At 41.4% G+C, this 17,057-nt stretch overlaps 1 long non-coding RNA gene across 2 annotated transcripts in view; it reads left to right on the top strand.

Annotated features, from left to right (window-relative positions):
• Positions 1-1,193: 1,193 nt before the first annotated feature.
• LOC142488510 (uncharacterized) overlaps positions 1,194-17,057 on the top strand; it is a 34,322-nt gene continuing 18,458 nt past the window's right edge. For both annotated transcript variants that reach the window (XR_012799458.1, XR_012799457.1), the window contains exons 1-2: positions 1,194-1,247; positions 4,571-4,859. This is a non-coding gene — a long non-coding RNA (uncharacterized LOC142488510). The remainder of the gene's footprint in view (positions 1,248-4,570; positions 4,860-17,057) is intronic.

Here is a 17,057-nt window from a genome sequence, read left to right as displayed (position 1 = left end):
AAATCCCTGACACACACAAGGAGCCAATCCCACTTCAAAGGCCATCATCCCAATCTATAGTGTTTAGAGATTACTGGAGATAATGGGGCCCAAGCCACATGTCAGGGTCACAGAATTCCCAGTAAGCACACTACCCAAATGACATAACATACAGTTTATCTCAAGTTACTAAAAACTAAAAACCTCGTTACGACAACAGAGTTAATATGTAAAGGTACAGTATACAAAATATAACATACGATCAGCAACGGTAAATAAAATAAAAAGTAGATGTTTTGGATATAAACTCTTGGATCTCTTCATCCAATGGGTATGAATATTGACTGGGAGCTAAAGCATTTCTTAATCTAATTCAGTTCTTGTTTCCATCCAATGCCCCTGCTGCTAATATTGTTCTGGTGTGCTTTCCTCTGGAGTTTATATTCCTGAGTATATTCGCTATATTGTGTTTATTTTACAAAGAGGTACTATTATATTATATTATTAAAATTATTATTAAAATTGTCTATATGATATATAGTAATTTTTATTTGATTAGTTCATGCAAGTGCAAATAACTGTAATTATAAGCTAAAGCAGTAAAATTCAGGGCATTATTGAAAACCCTGCTCTCTGATTGGTTAAAATTCCGGGCATTATCCAACCAGTAATGCCCAGAATTTTAGCAGCTTGCAAAGTGTAATTTTCAATCTGTTTATTTCCAGCCAATCAGCTTTCACAACAGTTGAGACAAGTCAAGGGATTGGTCAGAATGAAATAAGATAGGAGAAAGGAAGAGGCACACAAATTGTAGTGGAATCAAATGATTTCAAATGTATTGATGCATCAGAGCTAACAATAGTAACATTTCAGGACAAGCAGTCCCTTCCTCAGACCTGAGGTGTCTGGTATCATTTGATTCCACTACAACGTGTGTGCCTCTTCCTTTCTCCTATCTTGCTATTACTTTGGATCCAGCTTTGGGACGCCAGGATCAACGGAAGGTGAGCACCAAATGTAAACTCCTTAGAAAAAAAATTCTTTAAAACAGTGGTGTGCCACCTATAATCTCCTTTATATTGCGGTCAGAATGAAGTAACAGCTCTGAGACAGGGCAGGGGATTGGTCTGATTGAAGTAACAGCTCTGAGACAGGGCAGGGGATTGGTCAGGAAGTATCAGCCACGGGTTGACTCCTCCCCCTCCTTATATGACTGTGATTTTCTGAGCAGATTCAGTTGAATTGGGGGGGAGAGAGTCTGCAAAGAAGTAAGTGGCTGCATTTTTTATTGTGGCTGCTGTGTGTGTGTGTGTGTGTGTGTGTGTGTGTGTGTGTGTGTGTGTGTGTGTGTGTGTGTGTGTGTGTCAGTGTTTATGGATATAGCAGTAGCAGTTTGTGTGTGTGTTGTGTTGTGCAGTTTTATGTGTGTGTAGCAGCAGTTTGTGTGTGTGTTGTGTGTGTAGAGTGGCTGTGTTGTGTGTGTGTGTGTGTGTGTGTGTGTGTGTGTGTGTGTGTGTGTGTGTGTGTGTGTGTGTGTGTGTGTGTGTGTGTGTCAGCAGCAGTGTTTATGGGTGTAGCATGTGTGTGTAGAGCTGCTGTGTTGTGTGTAGAGCTGATGTGTGTGTGTGTGTGTGTGTGTGTGTGTGTGTGTGTGTGTGTGTGTGTGTGTGTGTGTGTGTGTGTGTGTGTGTGTGTGTGTGTGTCAGCAGCAGTGTTTATGGGTGTAGCATGTGTGTGTAGAGCTGCTGTGTTGTGTGTGTAGAGCTGCTGTGTTGTGTGTGTGTGTGTAGAGCTGCTGTGTTGTGTGTGTGTGTGTGTGTGTGTGTGCTTGCATGTGTAGAGCTGCTGTGGTGTGTGTGTGTGTGTGTGTGTCTGTGTGCGCGCTCGTGTGTGTGTGTGTAGAGCTACTGTGGTGTGTGTGTGTGTGTGTGTGTGTGTGTGTGTGTGTGTGTGTGTGTGTGTGTGTGTGTGTGTGTGTGTGTGTGTGTGTCAGCAGCAGTGTTTATGGGTGTAGCATGTGTGTGTAGAGCTGCTGTGTTGTGTGTAGAGCTGATGTGTGTGTGTGTGTGTGTGTGTGTGTGTGTGTGTGTGTGTGTCAGCAGCAGTGTTTATGGGTGTAGCATGTGTGTGTAGAGCTGCTGTGTTGTGTGTGTAGAGCTGCTGTGTTGTGTGTGTGTGTGTAGAGCTGCTGTGTTGTGTGTGTGTGTGTGTGTGTGTGTGTGCTTGCATGTGTAGAGCTGCTGTGGTGTGTGTGTGTGTGTGTGTGTCTGTGTGCGCGCGCGCGTGTGTGTGTGTGTAGAGCTACTGTGGTGTGGGTGTGTGTGTGTGTCAGTAGCAGTGTTTATGGGTATAGCAGCAGCAGTGTGTGTCTAAGTAGATTTCAAACAGCATCATATATATACATCTTTTATTATTCAGGCATGTACAGGTCGTGGTTTTTATCCTACTTTTATTGTACTTACTGGTATGTGGATATATGTTTGTTTTATTTTTGTTTTATTTTTGTTTGTTCATTCTTTACTCATTATTTCTTTATTTCTTTATTGTGGAGATGTTATCTGACACTGCCCATGCGCGGTTATTTGCCGTCTCAGGTGTGTTTCCCTGCTGCCGGTAACTCCGGGTGGGCACAGTGCCTACTCCACTTGTGAGGTCTATTTACCACCTGACATACAAAGGATACATTCTTTGATAAAGTGCTTTTTGCACAAATAGCGTCAGAGGCTTTATGTCCCGTCTACTCCTCAATGCTGCGATTCCAACAAATTCATTTTGTTAAACCATTTTTGCTGTCTTAGCCCGTTCCTGCAGTGCACTGCGTTCCTCCTCACCTGGGCGGATATTTCTCTACAACTATCCAAATAAAGGCGTGACTGAATAGATCAGATCCACCTTATATAAGGATGTCTCATAGTTTGAACAACTGAATACAGTAACTACTGTACCTAAAAAGGTGAAAATAAATAAATAATAAAAACGTTATTAAATAATATACATAATAATAAAAAAATAATGAATAATAAAGAACAAATTACAAAATTCCAAATTCTCAAGTTACATGACTCATAACACAACACACAAGACAATGCCTTGTACATCAGAACGCGTGTATCATCTAATTATTCAGCATATACAATGAATTCCACATTTAATAGAATAAATCCATGTGGTAATGAACATGAATGCAGGGATAACACTAAATGACGTAGACGAGTTGAATACGATATGAGATGATATGAGATAAACCCTCGGACCTTACAGATTACTTCTTAAAACTAGAAAAAATCTGATACAAGATATAAGGTTGTGGTGGGATATTACACCTTTAGAAAATTATATCAAAGTGACAAGGGTGCCTAAGGCTCCCCCCCCCCCCCCATCCCTAACTCTTCTATTATGTGTTTTTCTGATTTGGAGAGTTCCCCTAGTAATATATCTATGTCCTATATAAGATCTCCACGGTTCCCAGACTTCTAAGTATTTCTGTACTGTGTTGTTTTGTATCCCCGTCAGTTTTTCCATAAGACAGATCCTCCATAATCTCGCTTTTACAGTGTGTATGGCCGGCTGCTGTTCCTGTTTCCAGGCTTTGGCTATTTCGCATCTGGCCGCTGTATATATGTGTGTCAGTAGTTTATCGTCAATTTTTTCCATGTTTTCAATTGGCCTGCATAGCAGTACCTTGGGAAGGTATACTCAAGAATTGTCTGTGCCATATCATGTGTGGCCCTCCATAGCTTTGTAACCTTCGGGCACGTCCACCACATATGTACAAACAATCCCTGCTGGCCACACCCCCTTGTACAAAGTGGAGACATGTTTCTGAAAAATTTGGACAATCGTAGTGGGGTGTAGTACCAAAAAAAAAATATATCTTCCCTGAGGCAACCTTGGTGTGATATGTTTCATATCAGTCTAAAATGAGGAGGAGGGCCTGGAGGGTATTCGGTACTCAATAGTCCACAAAGGTACCTGTTTTATGAACTGTTATGTTAGTATTACTGTTATGGTACACTGACAAGTGGGAAACTGTTGCTAAAGTAATGACATTCTTTTTTTGTCTTTTCCTTCTCCCTCTCCCAGTCTTTTTAAGTTACATTATTGTACTAGTTATTTTATACGCAACAGTGATGTCATTATTGTCGCCCCACTAAACGATGTTATAGACCTGATACAAAGCTATCTAATTCAAAAGTAACATCCTCCCCTTTTTATGTTCTGCACCCCACTCCCTATTGGTCTTAACAAAAAATGCAAATAAAGAACAAGTTTACAAAAAAAAAAAAAAAGTTGGAATTTTCCCATAAAGAATTTGAGGATAATTGGAAAAAGGTCTTAGATGATTGTTCTATCAAATGTATGGAGTTGATAATCCAAACCAAAATTAAGGATAAAGTGACATTAGAAAGTTAAATAAAAAATATTAGTAAGTAATTGAATACATTTGAAACAATGGAACAATTTGCTCATAATGATAGAACACTTCTAATGAGTATTGAAATCATGGGAAAAAAGTATTATGTCTAAGAAACAACTTAAATTTGAAGGGGATCGTTTAGATTATATAAATAATCAAGTGTATTGTTGGCAGATATCGACCCCAAATAGAAATGCAGTTCAACGTAGGTGTCAGGGAGAGCTCTATGGAAGGAGTGAATCCCAGTGGCAGAAAAAGCGGGGAGCAAGCAGAGGTCGGAGGCAAGCGGCATATAGTGTGGTCGGGGTCACAAGCAGAGGTCAACAACGAGGAGGCAGGAACAGGACTGTGACTCGGGAACAGGACTGGGACTAGGGACCAGGACTGGCACTCAGGAACAGGGCAACAGCAAACAGCTACAGCAGCCAAAGCATCAGCAGCAGAGTCTACTGGGACCTAGCAGGTACTGACAGAACCAGTATAAACAGGCAAGGAGGAACAGGAAATTGAGGTTTATATAGGTCTGGTTGAAGGAATGGAACAGGTGTCTAGGTGGGACATGGGACAGGTGGGATAGGTTTGGATGCAGGCATGGGTGCAAAGGTGTCAGGTTTCAGAGTCTGTAAGGTTCTTTGAGAGAGCTAGCAAGAGCAGCAGCAGCAGTCCCTTTGGATGTGCATGGGTACTGCAGACTAGAACCTGACAGTAGGATACCATCCGAACAAACACAATCCAATAAGAAATGGGATTTTAGTACCCCTAATAAGTAAATTTTAAAGAACAGACACAATGACACCAAGTTTTGATTTTGATACATCTGACTTAGGGGCCTATGCAGAGAGCAGCGGTATCAGAAATAGCGGCATGTTTTGGCGAAATATGCCTTTAGAAAGTCAGGTTTGGGCGAGTTGAGAAAAAAGCGCCATTTTTTTATTTTTATTTGTAAATCTCGCCGCGCGGGTGGCGAGAACCTAAATCTCGCCAGTTTTAAAAAGGTCCGTATTCAGAAAGGCACGATCGCCATCTAGCGGCTGTTCGCGCCAATAAAATGGCGCGATATTCAACAATTAGCTCCGCCAACAAAAGTTGGCAAGAAGCTGGAGCTCGGCGGCCATAGGGAAAAAAAAAAACGCGATTTTTTTCTAACACATTTCAGCAGCGCACATCTCTCCGTTTTAAACTCGCCACACGCATTCATGATATATATTGCAGATTTCGCACCTTTCTGCATATAGAGAAAAAAACTCGCCATTACAGGTACATTTTATTACCCTCGCCAATTATTTACAGCGCTGCTCTCTGCATAGGCCCCTTAGAGAGTCAGGCTTGCTCAAAGTCCTTTGATCATCCAGAGGGTAACTGGAGAAGCAGAGGAACCAATCCCCTAGACGCCCCACAGGAACATATAATGATAGATATGAAAAATCCTTTTTCGAGGTATCGACTCGTCCTGAGTGGTTTTGAACTTTTTCAAACAATTATTGACCTTCAAACGTTTACGAGAAAGTTGGCCCTTAAAAATTTATTTTCCATAAAAAATAACAAAAATAAAGTTACTACAGTACAACATCAAGCTCCACATCGTCACAATTGAGGGCCAGAGATAAAGAGGGAAGTGATGATGATTCTTCCATGATAGTTAGACAACATCAACTGATATTCAAAGATCTTGGTGTTATTTCAAATATGGAATCTCTATTGGAGGAACAGGGTGGAGATTGGGATGGTTAAGTTCCCCCATTTTTTAGACATATAGAATCAGGTTTTAAACAGAAGTCTATTTTCAACCCCAGTTCCTTGAGAGGACCATATGTATATAGCGACCTTTGAGAAACTGGTGGAGAGGGGCCTAACAATCTGATGTTTCAAGAAAAGAGGGAACTTGAGATTTTGAAAAAGGATACATCATTAGTTATAAAAAATGCAGACAGATGGGGGGGGGGAGTGGCCAACTGCAGAGCTGAGAAGACGTGCAGCTCAGGAGCTCCGAGACCCAAAGCCCCGTAAAGCAGCCTTTCTCCTGCAAAACCACAGGGAATTATTCCTGAATATACCAGCGGAATGCGCGGGCGGCGGAGCCATTAAATAAATAATAAAAACATTTTTAAAAACACGAACCAGCCGGATGCCATTTTCCCCAGGCGACGGCCCGGACGCGGCTGAGATCGGCGTTCCTCCCGGACCCCACAGTGCGTGGGTGGTCGGGTAAGAAGCGGGACGGGAGGCTGTCTGCCGTTAGTCCCAGAGTGGCTGCAAGTGTGCTTCTGGAGGTTGGTGGGGCTACAGCAGAGGGTTGAGGGGAGCGAGGGCGGCCATTTTGACCCGGCGCTCCGCAGAAGTGACGACGGAGTGTGCGGGCTAACCCACCCCCCCCACTAGAACCACGGACCAGAGTCTCCAGGAGATTGGGGTGACCCAGCAGTGACATCCCCTGGGGAAAGAGCAGAAGTGCACAAAGAGCCTACAGAGGAGAGGGCTTTAACACATGTACACAGCCCACCCTCCATAATTAAAGGGGACTTGCATGATTAAAAATAAAACTTAACAAAGCAGCAGCACAGCCACAGAGATTCGCGCTGCACAAAGAGAAATTGGCCCACAAAACCCAAAAAAAACACCAGATACTGCAGCAGGCAGCTAACAAGAGCCCAAAAGTAAAGAATTAAAAAGCACACTCAATACCTAAGATGGCCACCGGAGACCTGTGACTGGGGAGAGAGAGGACAGGAGTGAGGCCAAAAAAAAAACCAGCCTGGCAGAGGGGATCAAACTGAGGGATCAGAGGTAAAACCCAAAGAGGCCTGAAGGAGACCCCACTGAACAATAGATTGCATACCACGGGCACTACCTGAACATCAAAGCCCGAAACCGGAAGCTGAACAGCCGAGCACATGCATGCCCCCTCCCCCCCCCCCCCTACGAAACTCTAAAGAATCAGGGTCTATACAATTAGTCCCATGCACTAACAGAATGTCCAAGTGAGGGGATGCAATTGTGGTATTGAGATGAGCCTAGAAAAAGGACAAGATACACACCGAATTTTGTGTGATGCTCTAAAGACAAAACTGTAGTATGTAACAATTGTAAATATAAATGGAAAAAACAACCCTATAATGTTTAAATGTCCCAATGGATGTAGTCTGGTTAAGAATTATCCCACATTGCAAGGAGGTAAGGATAAATCAAAGACACCTGCCGGTGACCAGCAAATGAAACATCATTTGACTTCTGGACAAAATAAATGAGGTAGAGTTGGAATGGACTCACTTGGGATACTTTATCCACGATTGACAGCAGGTCCAATTTATCCAGCACCCCTGGGTTGAATGTGCCTCTGTTTGTAGACAATCTTCAGAGGAAAAACGGGAGAGAAAAACGAAGCACTATATCCAGTGCTGTTGTAACAGCAATGAAACCACCAGGCGTACGTTCCCATAAATAAAGCTATTTATTGGATCAGAAATATATGGTACAAAACACACCAACGCGTTTCGGACTTAGACAGTCCTTTATCCGATAAAGGACTGTCTAAGTCCGAAACGCGTTGGTGTGTTTTGTACCATATATTTCTGATCCAATAAATAGCTTTATTTATGGGAACGTACGCCTGGTGGTTTCATTGCTGTTACAACAGCACTGGATATAGTGCTTTGTTTTTCTCTCCCGTTTTTCCTCTCAAGACTAAGAGGAAACTGATTCAGGGTCGGATGCAGATCAAAACCCAGATATCAAGAACGAACTAAAAGCCTGAGTCAACAAAATAAAGCAGACGTTCCATGAGGAGTTGCAAAGTGCAATGAAGAGCCTCCACACTAAAATCGTGGAGGTAGAAGAACGGACAACAAGGCTGGAGGTAGCCATGGAAGCAGTCACTGAAAAGCAAGTGGAGACTGATGGAGATATATCCCAAATGAAGGAACAGATATCCCGACTCCACGGTGCCCAAGAAGAGGCAGAGAATAGATCACGAAGGAACAATCTCAGAATTCGAAACATCCCAGAGTCAGTTCTTAATGAAGAAATTAAGCCCTACCTAAACAGGCTATTCCAGAATATACGCCCAGAAGCTACCAATGCTAAGCTGGAACTGGACAGAGCCCACAGAATATACAGACCGAAAGAATTCGAAAACAGAGGGCCCAGAGACATAATTATAAGGTTTCACTATTTATCTACCAAAGAGGAAATATTCAACAAAGTCAGAAACCTAGACAAGATTCCTTTTGAAGACACAGAACTGCAAATCTTCTCGGATCTTGAGCCAACAGCAATAGCTAAAAGACGCGAACTCAGGGAAATCACAGGCTACCTGAGGAGTAAAGACGTCAGATACAGGTGGGGCTTCCCCTTTCGCCTTCAAGCTTCACACAAGGGAAAACTTTAAGAACCCCAGAGGAAGGACCGGAATTTATCTCCGCGCTGGGCATGGAGATCCCAGAGGAATTAAGGAGAGACACAGCGAGGGCACCTCCACAACCGAGACGTGCAAGGTGGTCCAGAATGACAACAAACCCAAGATAGCCCACCAAGACCCAAACTTTGAGGTTTAATAATTCGAACTTGGCAAAGCTATGATAGCACAGGAGAGTCAAGCCCACCTCAATCGATTCCCCCAGCCCTGAACTTTTATGCCGTTCCAAATAAAAGGATGTGAACAACTGGGGGCATGAGGAGGGAAAAAATAGAACAAAATAATTAAACAACTGATAGTATAAGGAATAATCCATTATTATTCCTTCAAAGACTCTGCTTAGCTTAGTTAAAAATATAACTGTGCTTAATACTGTACAATATTTTGATTCAAAAGTTTGACTGTTGTGTTTTTTCTTACTATATATGTGTTTTAGTTCCAGTCAGTCCTATTAGAAAAAAAGGTTGCCCAGCAAAACGGAACACCAACATGTGTCCAAGCAGAGCTGACTACTGTAAACGTCCAAAACCTTTCAGACTGCAAGTACCACATTGCACCCCACACACACACCTTTCCCTTTTTCTTGACTCTGCATGTCCCAAATACCCCAAACGCAGACTCAAAGGCCCAAAGCACCAGAGAGCCCTCACCTATACCATGTTAAAATTCCCCAAGGTTACTTTTGTTTTCCCCTAATTTCCCCCCTATCTCATTCTAACTGGAATACACTTGTATACCAGTACATCCAAAAAGACCTAATCAAAAAACAAGCTAAGATATGGACCAGAAAACTAGAACATTTCCACAAGGCACCCAACAATTTTATTTTATTTATTTATTTATAAAATATTTTACCAGGAAGTAAAACATTGAGAGTTACCTCTCATTTTCAAGTATGTCCTGGGCACAGAGTTAGGACAAATAATACATAGTTACAAATACAGTTACAAAAATGAACAGGGTATACATTATATACAAGACATTGCATGCACAGTTAAAGAAAATATATATTATGGGCGAATGAAACAGTTACAGACCAGATTAAAATGTGAGACAGCCTTAGATTTGAAAGAACTTAAACTGGTGGTGGATGTGAGAGTCTCTGGTAAGTTGTTCCAGTTTTGGGGTGCACAGTAAGAGAAGGAGGAACGGCCGGATACTTTGCTGAACCTTGGAACCATGAACAGTCTTTTGGAGTCTGATCTCAGGTGATAGGTGCTGCATGTGGTAGGGGTGAGGAGCTTGTTCAGATAGCTGGGTAGCTTGCCCATAAAGAATTTAAAGGCAAGACAGGATAAGTGAACTTTGCGCCTAGACTCTAGTGATGACCAATCTAGTTCTTTGAGAATTTTGCAGTGATGTGTGTTGTAGTTGCATTGGAGAACAATAAAAAGGCGGCCCTAGCGAATACCTCCACAAGGTATTTTAAACAAGAATATGGCTAAATTATTAAAAGTAACTACCAAGAATGTAAAGGGTTTGAACTCTCCCATGAAAAGGAGACTACTGTTCAGGGATCTCAAAGCTAGACAAAGCGACATTCACATGATCCAAGAAACACATCTGAATAGAGAAGACACGGTTAGGTTAAGAGACAGAAACTTCCACCAAATCTACCACTCACCAGCGATAGATAAAAAAGCCGGAGTAGCCATCCTGATTAGAACCAGTGTCCCCTTTGAAATAGAAAAAAATAAAAAGAGATAGGACCGGCCGAATGTTAATTGTATCAGGCAAACTAGGCACAGTTGTACTAACACTAGTGTGTCTATATGCCCCTAATACTGACCAGGAAAGCTACATTAACGAGGCTTTCGATGTGATAAACCAAAACAAGAAGGGCTATTTAATAATTGGAGGTGATTTTAACACAGTTACAGACTGCAAAAAAGATAAGGCGAGACTCACGAGCAAAGAGCACCACTCGAGATTGACGAGCTCAATCGCACTTAAACAAAATATAAGAACGGGTGGGTTGGTCGACACCTGGAGACTAATGAACCCTATAACTAAAGGATTTACCTTCTACTCGGCCCTGCATAGGCAATACACCCGCATCGATTACATCTTTATATCCAGAGAACTGGCTGATCGGATAACAAAAGCAGAAATAGACAATATAACATGGTCAGACCACGCCCCGGTATCATTAAACATAAGAGATCTACACCAAAGGCCGACGGGAACACACTGGCGTATGAAGGACCTTCTACTCAGGATACCAGAAACTAAAAAAGCCATAGAGGCCGCTGTTACGGTAACTTTATGACAAGCTATAATATACACCAAAAATACCTGGGTTGAACTGAACACGACTGAGATATAAATAAATATAGTTTATTCCTTGAAAAAGTGAACACACATGATATACAAATAACAGACAAAATATAGACACTTACTTAAAGGTTGGGCCATTTCTTCCATAATTCAGGTTCAGATGTTGACATCGCGAAAATACATGAAGACCACTGAGTATAGGACTGACACTGATTTATATGCAATTTCAGTCATAAATCAGTGGTGAGGTTGACAGTCTTACCCCAGAGTAAAACTCCTCCCAGCCCAGGACGTTTAAAAACTGCTTTTTCTATCTAAATAACTTCATAACTTCAGTTCAGTTTTACTTACTGGCACGCGAGACATATTAATACATTCCGGCACGCATGGCGCTCCCAATGAGATGAAATATTACCGTGTATTACTAAAATTAAGAGAGATATTAATATCTGTCTCTTAGTACCTGCTAGACATCATGTGTCTGTAATCATTATTTGCGGCTCGGTCCCACGGATACACATATGTAATTTTTAGCATGTTCAGCTGAGGACATCTCATGGTATTGTTATATTTAATAAGGTCACTCATTCTGATATCTCCTTCTGTAACCGCACCCCTGGCCCCCATAAAACCCCTTGTCAAGAAATGCTTTGAAGCTGGGCCTCCTGTGTAGAGAACGTTTGTCACAGGTGCTATATTTCACACCCAATGCTCCAGACATTGCCCTTACCTGTCTCTACCAGCAATATGTGTTAACATACACCAAACCCCCTCTGTACTTTTCACACCCAACTTCAATCAAGCCTTTTGAAGCCCAGATATTTCTGAAAAGACACCACACATATTTGTATTTTCCTAAAACTGTAGCTCATTAACCCCTTAAGCCCCAGTTTGTGTGTGGTGCAGACACTTACATGGTGATAATACATTGTAACAGGGGAACACATATTTTCATGTTGCAGCAAGGTAAAAAAACACATTACTGGACCACAGTCCAGTTAACCCCTTGCTTCCCAAGTGGGAGCAGGGGGTGGCCAAATTGGGTGTAACCCCTTTAATACCTGGCCAAACCCACTCTCTCATAACAGCCACCATACGGGATTATTTCTTACTAAAGGATAAATGACTGCCCTGACTACATGACATCCCATGGCATTGTGGCGTCACTTGATGCCGCTATGCTGCAGAATGAGGAGGGTGGCGCTGCAGGAAGGTGGGGTGGGCAGCAAAAAGGTAAGCGCCTGTAGGCAGCAACATTTTAAATCTGCCAGTGTCTGGAAGGAGTATTTCTTGTGTACAAACAATAGCAAAAATGTAGTCCATGATATAGTCCATTGTCACAGGATGTGGTTTTCTGCTTGAATTAGTTTTGGAAAGATAACCTGGTTCTTCGGTTATGCCACTGTAGCATAGCCTCCCGGCCACTACTTATTTTCTTGGGCCCTACCATTGTAAATCATGTTAGGTGCAGGCAGTGGATGGGTTAATTCCTTCTGAAAGGCCTTGTGAGCTTTTGCAGCCTGATACATTTGATATATCCAAGGGCAGGCCTAGCAGCAGCCAGAAAGTGTCAGCCTGAGGGGCGGGTACTGGTTGTGTCACATGCTGGATGTGATGGTCTGTCAGTATCCAGACCTGCCCTGTTATAGGGCAGGGTTAAAAGCAAAACTCCAGGGTCTACTCAGGATACCAGAAACTAAAAAAGCCATAGAGGCCGCCATACGGGATTATTTCTTACTAAATGATAACGGGCAGGTCAGCGACTGCACACTATGGACAGCGCACAAAGCCACTCTTAGAGGTAAAACAATCAGCATTGCCTCTCATAGGAAAAGGGAAAAAAATAAGAGGATAAACAATCTAAATAATAGTATTAGAGAAAATGAGGAGCCTTACCAACAAAACCCAATAGATACTGTCAGAGCAATGATTGATAAAGACAGATCGGAACTTAAAAACATACTGATAGAAGACACTGAAAAAGCAATGAGATGGACAAATCAGACCTTTTATGAAAAAGGCAATAAGGCAGACAGACAACTAGCGGCCAAACTCCGAAATAAATCAGCGAGCCTTAATATATTTAGCATAAAAAACAACCAAAACAATTTAACATATAACCCAGCCGAAATTAACAAAGAGTTTGTTCAATACTATAGTAACTTATATAATTTGACAAACCCTGACCGAGACAACGGGGAGTTAGAAACAAAATTAGACGAATATATAAAAGAAACAAAATTAACCAAATTGAATGAATCAGAATCAACCCAACTAGGAGTCCCAATAACATCAGAGGAGGTATCAGCAGCTATCAAATCTCTTAAGAATTCTAAGGCCCCGGGCCCAGACAGGTTCACTAATTTCTATTTTAAGAAATTTGAAAACATATTGAAACCATATCTGGTCCGATGGTTCAATAAGATTCTGGATGGTGAAGCACCACCGAAAGAATCCCTAAAAGCCTCAATCATCGTTATACTAAAAGAAGGGAAAGACCCTGCGCTATGCTCAAGTTATAGGCCCATCTCTCTGATCAATACAGATATAAACCTGTTCGCCAAAATCCTGGCAACCAGATTGAACAAAGTATTAAACACTTTGGTCCACCCGGACCAGTTGGGGTTCACCCCAGAACAACAAGCTTCTGATAACATTCGGAGAGTAATTAATATTATCCACAACAGTAATACGAACCAACGCCCCACCTTGGTCCTGGGGTTAGATGCTGAGAAAGCTTTCGACCGAGTGGCCTGGCCTTTCATGTTCCGAGTATTCAGAGAGATGGGCCTACACGAAAATTTCATTATGGGCATTAAAGCATTATATTCCAACCCAATAGCTACAATGCGCACCTCAGGTTTCACCTCAGCACCATTTAAAGTTTCTAACGGAACCAGACAGGGATGCCCGCTCTCCCCTATGCTGTTTACCTTGTGCATAGAAGTACTAACCTCAAGGATAAGAGAAAATCAAGGGATAGAAGGAGACCCTATAGGAAACAATATATACAAAGTGTCCTTATTCGCGGACGATACTCTACTCTCTTTGACTGACCCAGAAATATCATTAAAAAATGTATTTGACACATTAGACGAATTTGGCAAACTTTCAAATTTCAAAGTTAACCACACCAAGTCAGAGGCTATAGGCTTACATATACCTAAGGAAATATAAGACAAGCTAAAAAAAATTTTTCCCAATAAAATGGATGCCAGATAAAATGGGATATCTGGGAGTGTACATTACAAGACTATATGATGATATCTATAGAGCAAACTACCCGAACCTCATTAAAGTTTGAAAAAAGACCTAGAGACCTGGTCAAGGTATCAGATATCCTGGTCGGGTAAAATTATCTCAGTGAAAATGAACTTGCTACCTAGAATACTATATTTATTCCAAGTGCTACCAGTAACCGTCCCAATCTATGTAATTAGAGATTTGGAAAAAGAGATAACTAAATGTATCTGGAACGGAAGAAAACCCAGAATAAAGAAGAAATTGATGGTCCTCCCCCTGACCCGGGGAGGCATGGGCCAACCAGATTTAGCTAAATATTACGAAGCCGCTAGACTAAGCCCACTAATTTATTGGTCCGCACCCCCAGGAAAAAAACTGTGGGTGGATATAGAGAGGTCGGAAGCCGGGTACGAGGAGTTAGCGTCTCTTTTATGGGTAAAAAAGGCAAACAGACAAATAAGCTACAGAAATCATCCAGTCTTACTACACTCCCTGAATATCTGGGACAAAAACTGTAAACACAAGCAGATCTCTTCCATTCCTTCGCCCTTAACACCAATTAGATCTAACCCCGAATTCACACCAGCACACAACTCGAATATCTTTAAGCAATGGGATGAGAAAGGGCTATCCAAACTAGGAGACATGCAGAAAGGCGGCAGGGTTAAATCATTTATGGGGATAAGAGAGGAATATGATATTCCAAGCACACAAATATTTCATTATATACAGTTGTATAGAACACACAAGATGGCGCTCAATACCTAAACACAGTGAATAATATAATATATAAACACTTAATGGAAAAACTATGTATATAAATGTGAAGGTAAACACAAAATACAAAGTAAAAATAAAAACACTCAAACCCTTAGACGGACTGTTTCAAGGTCCACACGAAACATAGGAAGAAAAAACCAGGGGAGCGTAGATACCTTTAAAAAGAAAAAAAGACAAACATAGTGCAACCTGTAGCAAAATATGTTATAAGGAGCTCCCAGCTGGGCACCACATACTAAGGCCAATGCCTAATGGGATATATCAGCAGGAACAATTCGGAGGAGATAATCTTTAGAAAAGAGAAGCACACATGCAGTATCCAATAAAATACAGTTTATCCAAAAATGATAAAAGTGGAGGCTTACAGAATCCCAATGGGAAAACAGCATTGACGGTGGTGATCTCAAGACCACATCACAGCGTCTCTGTGTCAGCAAACCGCCACGGTACACTTCAGCCTGGAGCCGTCTCGTCACTTCCGGTCTTGGGGCCGTCACGTCACTTCCGGTTGCGCCGCCGGTAGGAAAACAGCTACGGATACCCAGGCACTCTTTCCTTCTTGATTAAGAGGTCACGCTCAACGCGTTTCGCCGTTCTTGCAGACGGCTTCGTCAGGAGTAGCAGTGACCTGTCCTGGGTGTCTTATTTATACCCATACTGCTATCAAACTCCCCTCCTCCATAGGATGATTGATAGAACATCCCCCAAAGTCACGGGCCAATTACATGCATGTGACCGCACACAGGGAAATACATATACTTAAAAACAGTGATAAACATTTAATTATACAATTATAATAAAATAGTTTAATAGTACCAAAGCATATTTTAAAAACATATTAAAAATAATAATCCTAACTCATAATAAAATACACATTAAAGTATATAAAAAACACATCAGCTATCCTACTCTTTCTTAGTCATATTGAGCAGACGATAGATGAATCTTAAAAAGACAAAGAAATTAGGTTAGAGTACAACATCAAATTCCAATAATCTTATGAAATGAGGCAAAGTTATAAGGACATCTTGACTATTTTAGACATAGATCGGACCACAAAGACTGAACACCAGTCAATAAAAAATGCTCTCAAAAATTATATAAAAGGTGCAATCCCATCTAAATCCTATAAAAATATGAAATTTACAGAAAAAATAGAAAAAACACCAGGTTAAAGAAAAACACCAAATTTAAAGAAAAACACCAAGTTCAAAGTCCACATTCAGGCCTTGTGGCACTAAGGTTTTGAGAGAAAAGATCCAAAAACTCTCTCTTTTCTTCAGTGCAACATTTCTGTCCCCACCTCTCCAGTGGGGCAGAACATGTTCAAGCACTGTAAACCTTAGTCCTGAAGTGTCACCTTGGTGTATATTGATGAAGTGATTGGATAAAAAGTGAGTAGTGACACCTCTACGCACATTACCAATGTGTTCCAGAATACGTGTTTTAACTGGCCTAGTGGTCTGGCCTACGTATTGAAGCCCACAAGGGCACTGTATTAGGTAAACCACGTATTCTGATCTACACGTAATGTGTTGTTTTATGAAAAACTTTTCTTTGGTAATATTAGACTGGAATCCAAACTTATCGTCCGATCTATGTCTACATGCCAGGCATGTGGTACACCCAAAAAAAACCTTTATTTGGGGTAACCACCTATTACTCTCTTTACAGACCTTTTGTAAGGCACTAGGTGCAAGTGCATTTTTTAGTGAATTAGCTTTTTTAAAAATGACTGTCGGTCTTTCAGGTACTATTTCACCTAGGATAGAGTCATTTTGGACAATATGCCAGTGTTTGCGTATTATTTTAGTTATTTTTTCGGATTGTCTATTATAGTTTGTGAGAAAAGAGAAGTCAAAGTTCTTTTTAGTTTTAACTTTTTCTGTGTTCTTTATAAGATCTTTCCTTTCTAGACATCCTACTTTTTCTACTGCATCTTGAATAACT

The sequence above is a fragment of the Ascaphus truei genome, chromosome 2 (assembly GCF_040206685.1).
Source record: "Ascaphus truei isolate aAscTru1 chromosome 2, aAscTru1.hap1, whole genome shotgun sequence".
Lineage (NCBI taxonomy): Eukaryota > Metazoa > Chordata > Amphibia > Anura > Ascaphidae > Ascaphus > Ascaphus truei.
The sequence above is the reverse complement of the archived record's forward strand: the minus strand, read 5'-3'. Positions and strand labels throughout refer to the sequence as shown.